Source organism: Medicago sativa, chromosome 6 (assembly GCF_051527215.1).
Source record: "Medicago sativa cultivar Bolivia chromosome 6, Bolivia_mono, whole genome shotgun sequence".
NCBI classification, from domain to species: domain Eukaryota; kingdom Viridiplantae; phylum Streptophyta; class Magnoliopsida; order Fabales; family Fabaceae; genus Medicago; species Medicago sativa.
Window position 1 is genome coordinate 4,656,305 of NC_140754.1, and position 12,287 is coordinate 4,668,591.

Below are 12,287 nucleotides of genomic sequence, written 5' to 3' on the forward strand. Positions count from 1 at the left end.
TGTGAGCTCGTATAAATTTGTTGAGACACACACACACACACACATATATATTTTGTTGGTTAAATAACCTATTGATTATAAATTCATCTTTTTTAAAGGGGAATAAGTGAGGTGTCCGGAGTTCGAACCCCGACCCTTGTATCTTACAATGTGTTATCCCTATCAATTGAATTAAACTTACAAGGATGGGATATATTGTTTTCAACCAATTATAGAGAGCCTCAACGCGTTATCGCTTTTAAGTTCTTTTGATATTTTTTTCCCAATGGTTCCTTGTTAGAGAGCCTCTCTCTAACGTTCTCTCTCATCTTTCTTCTGAACAATGTATGCTAATGATATTGATTAACAAGTTATCTTTTCCAAACACTTCCAGCAAGAGGAATGAGTTCTTAAGTAGCCTCTTTTGTATCTTCTTCTACATGCATTTTACATGCCTCTAACTTGGAGAAGTTGCTGAAACATTCAAGTTGAAACTAGGCCAATGGAAAATGACAAACATTTAATTTAAACATAACCTATTAAAACTAGTTTGACGATCATGAAAAATAATTCCATGAATGACAACAAATAAAGCTTTGAAATTTATGCTCAAGACATATGAAGGAGCAGATCCAATTTGAGCTGATTAAATTATACAAATATGAAAGTACTCATAATTATTTCACACGAATGAATACATTGGTCAATGAAATGAAGAATAACAGAATAAGAAGTCATGGAGAAAATTATGCTAACACTAACAAGTTGATTCAATTACGCTGTAGCAGCAAGTTAAGAGTTAAAAGATCTTAAAACAATGACCTCGATTGACACTACACAATATATGAGATTTAGTAACACTTGAAAAATGTAACTAAATCATGAAAAATGTTACTAATTAAATTTAGTAACATTTAAAAAATTGTTAGGTAAAGCCCGTGTTACTAAATAACTTCAGTAACAGTTCATAGTATTATTTGTAACATTCAAGAAATGTTGCTTATTTATATTTTTGCAACACTTTAATATCACCACTAAATCGAAAAAAAGAAATGATATTTGTACAACTATTTTTTGAGAATTTTGGTGACAACTTTCTATTTCATACTCACATCATAATTTTGGTGACAACTTATGTGAACAACTTATGGGAACAATTTTGGTGACAACTTTCTATTTCATACTCACTACATAATTTTCTTCTATATATTTGGTTGTCACATAAGTTGTCCCACAAAAGGTTGTTCAAATAACATCCCTCATCGAAAAAATGTCGCATAATGACTTTTGAGAATTTCTAAAAGGTGTCGCAAAGATGTCGCATAACAATGAATATCGGTAGTATTGAGTTGGAAATATAACGATTTGACATTGTTTCTCGTTGAGATTACTTTTTAATCACCTCTGGTTCACATTTGGATGTCGGATAGTTTCAAATACTTGCAACTTGTACCCAATTTGATCAACAAAAGAGGCACTGTATTATTGAAGCGACACAAGGATAAGGCCTTCAAAATTGACAAGGTGTGGTTGACATGGAGGTGTTTGTTTCAAGTTATATTTGTTGATTCCTGGGAATAAAATGATATAAATATATATAGCCTATGTTTGTTACAAGTTTACTAAATTTTATTCTCAGGTATAAAATGTTCCTGGGAATAGAAAAAATTTCCCAAAGAAAAGGGTGGGAATAAAGTTCCCATGGAGATGAGAATAAATTCATATGAATTTGCCTAATATAATCCCTATTTTTATGGTTCATAGGAATCTTATAAAGTTAACCAAACATATTTTTTTTTTCTAAATACCTTGGGAATAAAATTTTCATCTTCATATTCCAAGAAATGTTATTCCTAGGAATAAATTTGATAAACTTCAAACAAACACACTAAACTCTGTTATGTGTAGTGTCTTTCTTCTAAAAGATACATTTTGGAAAACATTTTATATAGATTGGGATAATTAATTACTCTCATTATGTGGCTTTACTTAAATTGGTTTGTGGATAGTGTGGCTTATCCAGTGTGCAACACACAAGAAAGTAGGTAGGATCTTCTCTATTTAATTTTTTTTAATTTTTTTTATTTAAAAAGATAAAGACATAAAAATTAAAAAAATATAAAATAATTAATGTTAGTGAGATCCACTTTACGGTAAAACTCACTATCCATTTATTATAAGAAATAGAGAAGAACCTACTCCTAAAATAAACTACTTAAACTACATGAACCATTATTTTATCATCATTAAAATCACATCATTATCCATCCTTTCGAGATCAATCTTGTCCTCAAAATTGTAAAAAATATTCGAGAAGTGATAAATTTTCCAGAGTCCCATTGCTTCATCCTTCCTTTGCTATTTTTTTTCTTTCCCACGACAGTAAACATGAGTAGCCTTCCCTATGAGTAAGAATCCTCTCCATTTCTCAAAGTTTTTTGGTATATTACATGCTAATTTACATCAGCGGTCCTTTAAGTTATTTAATTATAGCAAACTGTTGGTATTGATTTGGGATCTGGAAATGTGCTCCTCCTAAGGTCTTATGTTCGATTCTTTCTGATGCCAATTTGGATGGACTAATTTAGCTTCTTCAAAAAAAATAAAAAACAATAAATTGGTCCTTTAAACTTTTTCGCACCAATTACTTCCTTTAAGTTATTTAATTGTAACAAGTTATCCCTTTAAGTATTTTTCGTAACATTTAGGTTCTTTAAGTTAATTATAATGTTTAGACCCTGAATAACTTACATTTTTAAGGTCTGAATTAAATCCCGCAAATAACTTAAAAGATCTAATTGGTACGAAAAAACTTAAAAGATCAACTTGCTACAATTAATTAACTTAAAAGACATAAGTGGTACGGAAAAACTTAAATGATCAATTTTCTACAATTAAATAAATTAAAGGATCTCTGGTGTAATTTACCCTATATTATATTTGTTATTGTGTAATCTTATTGTTGTGTGTATTTTTTTTTGACAAGATTATTGTTGTGTGTATGCCTTATTATATATAAGGATTGTATTACCTCTATGAAATAAATGGAACCATCATTAATTATTTTTTTATTTTTCATGCGTCTTTATCTCTTTAAATGGAGGAAATGGAAAGGGAAATAAATAGAGAGGATCTTGACCCCTCGATTTGACGCTACTCGAATTGGGTAGTATCACGGTGGAGTGGTATCTTCCTGCTTTTAAGAAGATATTCCTCCACTGCTCAAACCTACACAAATTTAAACTAGGCCAAATACATCCCTGGGTCCTTTAAGTTTCACGTTTGTAACAGATAGGTCCTTTAAGTTTTTTAGGTAACAGATAGGTCCTTTAAGTTTTTTAGGTAACAGATAGGTCCTTTAAGTTTCTAAGGTTTCAGATAGGTCCTTTAAGTTTCGAGTTTGTTTCAGATAGGTCCTTCATATCAACTCCGTTAAGGACCTATCTGAAACTTTAGAAACTTAAAGGACCTATCTGTTACCTAAAAAACTTAAAGGACCTATCTGTTACAAACATAAAACTTAAAGGACCCAGGGAGGTATTTGGCCTTTAAACTATTATCCAAATTTTCAACTCTAAAAAAATATATGTTGGCATCAAGGAAGCCGACTGTGATATACCCAAAATAAAAGAAACAAACACATCAAATAACAAACGGAGAAGAAGTAAACGAATTTGCCTAACGCTACCATCGTTTTCTCAAGTCTCATAATAATAAATAAAAGAGTATCATAAAAGAATAATCTTGTTCAATGTTTTTATTACACAGACAGCTATGACGTAACACTAGCAGCCAATTTTCTGACATCAAAACTTGATAATTTTTGTGTGATAATTTGTTAAGTATGGTGCAAGATAATGTACGCAAATTTTTTGTTTTCCACCATAGGAAAGTTTTTTTCAACCATTAGATCAACAAGGAACGTTGATCTTATCATGATCTCTCATCACTAGATTTTTTGTTTACACTTTCTTCAACCTTTTAACCTTGAATGAAAACAGCCCAGTGGCTTCTTTCTTCATGCACTAATTAATTTCGTTTATCTCACCAGTGGCTTCTTTCTTCTTTCTTTTTATCAGTAAAATCATGTTTAACAACTTTCTCTCTTAAAACATTCATTTCTCATAATTTCTAATATTCTCATCTTCAATCAATAACTCAAATCAAAATAAAAATCAAACCAATTTGAATATTCTCATCTTCTATTTGTGAAATGAAAGCTAGATATGTAAAAATCCACTTTACATATCCAAATTTTAAAATACGAAAGTATAAAACTTCATTTTTCAGTTAAAAGAAGTTCATAATGTTTCCTTACATACCAATAGGTATGATGAGAATAGTAGAAATTATGAGACCTATTGGTATGATACCAAGAATCGGTGCTATTAATGTGACCTTTGTTATTGTCAACCTAGCATGTATAATCATTGGTTGGAAGAGTATGTTTGAGCACTGAAAAAATTAAACCAACTACCAGAGTCGTGTACACTGGAAAAATTGCTTCCAAACATTCTTAGTCCATCTAATTGATTTTACACTTATGAGCCGGTTATAGATCTTAAAAATAATTCCAGATTTAGGAAAGAAAAAAATTCCAGATCTGAACAAAAAAAAAAGTTGCAAGAGAAAGAGAAAGGAAAAAAAATATAGTATTGGCAGTCCATGATAAAATTGATACACCTCTTTAATCTAATGGTTGAAAAAAAACTTTCCCATGGTGGGAAACAACTCTCCTTTCCCATACTAAATCTCACAATAAGTCTCATATTTATCTAAAAACTGGAGATTGAATAATTACATGTAAATGATAGAATCCTATAAACTCATTGCGTTAGGGTCCGTTTGGTACGCATGATAGAATAGACACATGATAGGATTAAAAAATGGATAAAGATAGGATATGATAGTGACATGATAAACATTTATACTATCATGCGTTTGGTACACACATGATAAGAAATATGATAGCATTACTCTATTCTATCATGTGTTTGGTGCACATTTTTTGCTGACATGATAAAAATAACAACACTCCTTTTTCTCAAAAATAAAATAAAATAAATAACAGCATTGCATAACTTTAATTTTAAACACATAATTAAATCGATTGGGAATAAGATAATTGGGAACGGTGGAATTGATATTATATTGATTGTAATTTTATGAAAAAATTATGAAGAAAATCGTAATTCAGAAAGATTGGGAACAAAATTATGAAGAAAATTATAAAGAATTAAGGAAAAAAAATTGTGCAGAAAATCGATTGCACAAAACATAACATTGGGAAGCAAGAATGATTGGAGGAACATTGGGAAGGAAATTGATTGCAGAAAATCAATTGCACAAAACAGTCAATTTTCATATGAAGAAAATAATGGAAAATCGTAAATGATATTTTCCAATTCATGTGCAGCACTCAAATTGATTGGGAAGAAAATCTATTGGAGGAAAAAACATGAAGAAAATTGATTGGAATTGATATCGATTGTGAAGAAAATCAGGAAAAAATATGAAAAAAGAATAGAAGATGAAAAACGTAGCAGAGAGTCGAAGGAGGTTTTCCTAGGAATAGAGGATGCGCGTTTGATAGCCGTCTATCAGGTTGCTAACCCACCAAAAACTAAGGATTAAAATTACAAAGAAGCAATAGGATAGGATAAGTAATAGGTTTGTTTTATCATTTCCTATTGATGCACCAAACAGTGGATTTAAGTAGGATATGATAGTGTTATCATATCCTGTCTTCTTACTCTGCGCATCAAACGGGCCGTTAAGGTTTTGGATTAAAGTGTGGTGTCCAAGCCCATAAACCCAATTGCTTACTGCTATATGGTTTAGGTTCGATTTCATTGTATTATATGGTTCTTAGTTTGAAACAATGCATATGCAATATGAAGGCTTGAGAAGGATGACTTGTTTTAAGTAGCTAGAAGGTTGATAAACATTTTCGCCTGAAATTGTATTTATATATTACTACTTTAGAGACTATGGATTGCATGATAAAGGACTACAAGGCATATAATGTTCGTAGTGCTTATCGTTTGTGTATGAATGGATTACTTGACACAAATAATTTTAAGGTGAATGGTTCATGGGATTTGATTTGGAGACTCAAGATACCACCAAAAGCAGAAGAAAAAAAATTATGTGGTGAGTTTGTAGGAATTGCCTCCCAACTCACGAGACTCCAAGATAAAGGAGTAAATTGTCCTACAAATTGTATCTTTCGTGATTCAGATAATAAGGATAGTTTGCATATATGAGACATTCTGGTTCGTTTGAAGGACTCCTTATAAGGAGATATTAGGAATTAGTTGGTGATTTTATGAGTAGGCTTGATCGGGTCTTGGTATTTGATGTCTTGTCTATATTGCACACCATCCTTGTTCCATTTATGATGGTGTGTTCTGTTATTGTGTTGTAATTGGTTCACCAAGTCCATAACCATGGTTCCTTTGTGTGTGCGTTAAAGGAAGTGTATGTCTAGTTCCACTTCTAAATGAACAAGAATTGATTTTGAAGGTGTAGAATTGATTATGAAATGTTTGGTTGCTGACTTGCTGTCAAGTAGAATTTTTTTTTGACCGAACTGTCAAGTAGAATTGATTGTGCCTTCAGAGTTGATTTTACTTGAAGTTTGGATTTGTAACTTTTGCATGATTGTATCTAAACACAAATCACTTTTAGTCGTAATAACTTTTAATCGAAATTAATTTTACAGAATGAATTTTACGAAACCCTATCAGTTTCAAGTATGTGGTGTTGGGAAATGCCTGCATAATTTCCCTCCTCTGTGAACTCAAAATAGGCACTTTAGCGGAAATGTAAAAATGACACACAACACAATTTTTAGCGTGGAAAACCTTCTCAATGTGAGTAAGGAAAAACCACGGGACCCGCAGGCCTCTTAAATCTCCACTATAATAATAATGGGAATACAAATCTTCACCCTCAGGTGGACCTAACTATGTATCTCAATTTGTAGATACAACTCTCACAAATTGGCTTACTATATTTTTCTCTCACACTCTTATGAGGAACTCTCTATTTTTATTTTCTCGCAACTCTATGTGAGTTGAGGATTACTTGTTGTTGTTGTATGTTTTCTTTCATTGTCGATGCCTCTATTTATAGTAGGAACTGATGCACTGTTGGGAATTGTTTTTTTCAAACATTGCACCGAAAGCTATTGTTTATAGAGTAAACAATTTGGCAATTTGCAATTGCCTTTTTCCTTTTGGGCTGGCATGTCCACATGCTTCACGAGGCTGGACCCCACAATTCTCCCCCTCCAGCCAAAGGGAAACTATCCTTCGATTAGTTTGGGGTTGCTGCCAAGCCTGCAGCTTCTTTACAAAACTCTATCTTCTCTTTTGGTAGAGCTTTTGTCATCATATCTGCTCCGTTGTCATTGGTGTGAATTTTCTCTATTTGCAGCAGTTTATTCTCCAACACATCACGTATCCAATGATACCTCACATCGATGTGTTTCGACCTTGAACGGTATGTCGAATTCTTGCTGAGGTGAATTGCACTTTGGCTATCACAATAGAAAACATAACTTTCTTGATTCTGGCCTAACTCTTGCAGGAACTTCTTCATCCACAGAATCTCCTTACAACCTTCAGTGATTGCGATGTACTCTGCTTCTGTGGTACTTAAAGCAACGAACTTTTGTAGTCGCGATTGCCATGAGACAGCTCCCCCTGCAAAAGTAATCAAATATCCGGATGTGAATTTTCTTGAATCTACATCTCCAGCCATATCAGCATGCATTTGATTTCCATTGCCAAAACATAAGCACTTTTTGACAGTTCCTTTTAGATACCTCAGTATCCATTTCACAGCACTCCAGTGTTCTTTTCCTGGGTTTAATAGGAATCTATTTACGACTCCTACAACATAACCGATGTCTGGCCTCGTGCAGACCATGGCGTACATAAGGCTACCCACAGCTGAAGAATAGGGCACCTTGCTCATTTCTTCTTTCTCTTGGTCATTCTTTGGACATTGTGTCTTACTAAGTTTCAAATGAAAGGAACTGCCAAAAAGTGCTTATGTTTTGGCAATAGAAATCAAATGCTCGTTGGATATGTAGATGTTGATATGGCCGGAGATGTAGATTCAAGAAAATCCACATCCGGATATTTGATTACTTTTGCAGGGGGAGCTGTCTCATGGCAATCGCGACTACAAATGTGCGTTGCTTTAAGTGCCACAGAAGCAGAGTACATTGCAATCATTGAAGGTTGTAAGGAGATTCTGTGGATGAAGAAGTTCCTGCAAGAGTTAGGCCAGAATCAAGAAAGTTATGTTCTCTATTGTGATAGCCAAAGTGCAATTCACCTCAGCAAGAATTCGACATACCATTCAAGGTCGAAACACATCGATGTGAGGTATCATTGGATACGTGATGTGTTGGAGAATAAACTGCTGCAAATAGAGAAAATTCACACCAATGACAACGGAGCAGATATGATGACAAAAGCTCTACCAAAAGAGAAGATAGAGTTTTGTAAAGAAGCTGCAGGCTTGGCAGCAACCCCAAACTAATCGAAGGATAGTTTCCCTTTGGCTGGAAGGGGAGAATTGTGGGGTCCAGCCACGTTAAGCATGTGGACATGCCAGCCCAAAAGGAAAAAGGCAATTGCAAATTGCCAAATTGTTTACTCTATAAACAATAGCTTTCGGTGCAATGCCTGCATAATTTTCCTCCTCTGTGAACTCAAAATAGGCACTTTAGCGAAAACGTAAAAATGACACACAACATAATTTTTAGCGTGGAAAACCTTCTCAATGTGAGTAAGGAAAAACCACGGGACCCGCAGGCCTCTTAAATCTCCACTATAATAATAATGGGAATACAAATCTTCACCCTCAGGTGGACCTAACTATGTATCTCAATTTGTAGATACAACTCTCACAAATTGGCTCACTATATTTTTCTCTCACACTCTTATGAGGAACTCTCTATTTTTATTTTCTCGCAACTCTATGTGAGTTGAGGATTACTTGTTGTTGTTGTATGTTTTCTTTCATTGCCGATGCCTCTATTTATAGTAGGAACTGATGCACTGTTGGGAATTGTTTTTTTCAAACATTGCATCGAAAGCTATTGTTTATAGAGTAAACAATTTGGCAATTTGCAATTGCCTTTTTCCTTTTGGGCTGGCATGTCCACATGCTTCACGTGGCTGGACCCCACATGTGGAAGATATTGTCTCTGTCCCACCCCGTTGTCATGCATATCTAGAATGCTATTTAGCGAAATGAAGCATAGTCAAAAGGGGATATTAGAAAATTTTAGGTGAGAGTGGGAAAAGTTAACTCGCTATCTCACTTTCAGAATAGAAAGTGGATGAATGAATTTTTCAAAAAGGAAATTAGAAAGTGGATGTAAGGGATAAGATTAGGGTTGAAAGTAAATGAAGTTATAAAAGTAAAAAAAATAGTGGGGCGTCACAATAGTAATAAAATACTAATTTGATTAAAAATATATTTTACAAAAGCAACTTGATTCATGAATCTCCACCTTATCCATCGTCCAATTATAATAGAGTTGGAAAATTTGAAATTTTGAACTTTTTTTTTATCAATGCCTTTGGTTGTGATCCAAACTTAGAAAGAAATACGAGTTACTTTTATTCCTACTAAATTTTTAATACCTTTCTTCCCGAGTAAATTTGGACAAAATAACTCCCCTTTTTTTAAAGGATAATGCATAATATATATGTGTGTGTATATATATATATATATATATATATATATATATATATATATATATATATATATAGGGTTATGATAGAAGACACCTTTTGTGAAGGTGTTTTTTATCAAGTTACTCTATGAGCATTTGCGAAAAGACACCAACTTACTTTTATGAAGGTGTCTTTTAGCAAAGTTATAACTAAAAAGTGAAAATCACACCTTAAGATGTGATTTGATAAAAGACACCACCAAAGGGTGGCTTGTAACATAACCCATATATATATATATATATATATATATATATATATATATATATATATATATATATATATTCGAACTGGCTACTTGACCAAAAACCAAATAAATTTAAACAAAATAATGGATTAGTTGATATCCAAACTTGATAACCTATGAAGATTTTCTCTTTTTGGTTTGGATATATTTACTTTGAATATTTACCAAAAGACACGTAAAATTGTAATCTATTTTTCAATCAAGAATCAAACTCAAGTATACTGTCAATCAATTAATCAATTTTAATTGAAGTTCATTAATCACTTAAGTTAAACAAATATCATTAATTGTTTAAGATGTGCAGTCCATGGCTTTGCAAGGTTTCACTTGTTCTACAAGTATTCTCTCATTCAAGTAGGTTGAACTGAGGAGTTATGACCATATCTCATACATTTATTTATCAAATAGATAACAAAAACTTTATCAAGTCCCTTAAGACTAAGTCAAAGATCAAAATTTTGCAAAATATTTCAATTAATAACATGTATTCAAAACACAAGTTGTGCCAAGAATAGAACAAAAATACAAACGTCAAACGAATAATTACAAAAACATAAACCAAAACTATCAACACACCCAACGAACAAACCAAAGTAGCTCCAACACAAACCCAAAATACAAGCAAAAAAATTCTTTACAACCAATATCTCTTATAGAAAATAGATGACCAAATATGAGTAGAGATGATGAGAGAGGGGCGGCTAAATATTAATATCATTATGTTTGGATTTTTAAATTAACCATCCACCAAAAGTGGATCTTTACCACATGGTAGTGTGGAATTTTTATTGGCAAATGTTAACTTGTGCTCTCAAGGGCACATGTTAAGGAGCTTATTAAAGAAATATACGCATAAAAAGTTGTGCATTCAACTTCTTAAAAGTTAATATATTATGTTTTCCAATGCAAAGTTACCATTTTTGGATTGTTTAACATGTTTCATAAGGGCACAAGTTAACATGACCCATTTTTATTTGGTTAAGTAGTTTAACAATTAAAAAAATTCATCTTTTAAGGTGAATAAATAAGAAATTTGTGGTTCAAACTTCACCTTTTTGGTACTATGGTGTATTATCTCTATCAATTAAATAATGTTTACGAGGACCTTAGCATGCACTTTTATCACAATTAATTTGGTTATGAGGGCCAGGCTAAGGGGCTACCAATGAGGCGGCTGCTTAATTTAATTAAAACCATTAATTTTTGTAGTATTTTTTTAAGTTTAAAATACCTCTAAATTTGTTTTTGAAGTATTTTTTATTACCTTTTTCGCACGCTTCCTACTTGTTCCTCAAGTTTCACCCCAAGTTTTCCAAATGACAGTTTCTCACAGATAAGTTGTAAAATATATCTATAAATATAGCGTGTTCAAAATATTAATCGGTACACCAAAAAGGCTTATGAGTTATCAATCTTTTTTCTTCTCTTCTCCCTCTGGCTTGAGCCATCAAGCTATTATTTTCTTCTCTCTTTATTCAATCACTTTCGATTTCGGGTGGTATATGTACCATATTTGAGTGATCATAATAACCATATTTTAGAGCATAATTTTTGAACTGTTTTCTACAATGCAATAGTATATTGCAATCGTGAATTTGGTTGTTTTATCCTGAAAACGGCGTGGTTGATAGTCTGTCTTGCACAGCTTTAGACGGTGTAGTGAAACGTCTTAAAATGAGGGATCTAGTCGTGACTCAATCCGATAATCTTTTCGTTGATAATTTTCAAATTTCAAAACAACACTTATAATCGTGTCCAAGATCAATTATACTATATTTTCAAATTTCGACCTTTTAGACGAGACAAATTGTCTCAAATCTATTGTGTACTAGATTTGTATGTTATGTGAGGGAGTTATATATTACTCCCTCTGTCCCTCAATACTTGACCTATTTGGAAAAAATATTTGTCCCACAATACTCGACCTTCTCAAATTTTTATGCAGAATTTGACAAATTTACCCTTTATAAATATTTTTTGTGGTCTTCATATAAAAGTTTGTAATGGAACAAAGAAAGTAATCATTACTTAAAAGTGAAGGTTTAAAAATAATAAGGGCAATTCAGTAAAAATATCATTATCTTTCTTTTATCTTTACACTTTTCTTAATCTGTGTGAAATGGTCAAGTAGGTCAAGTATTGAGGGACGGGGGAGTATTGCTTTTTGTACACATATCCACACTTCACTCTCCATCCTTTCTTTCTTTCTTTTTCAATATTAATATAATTATTTTTATATTTATAAGCTAGCATCCAAGAGCAACACCAACTCTAATTCTATTTATATCCACCAACCTCGTACA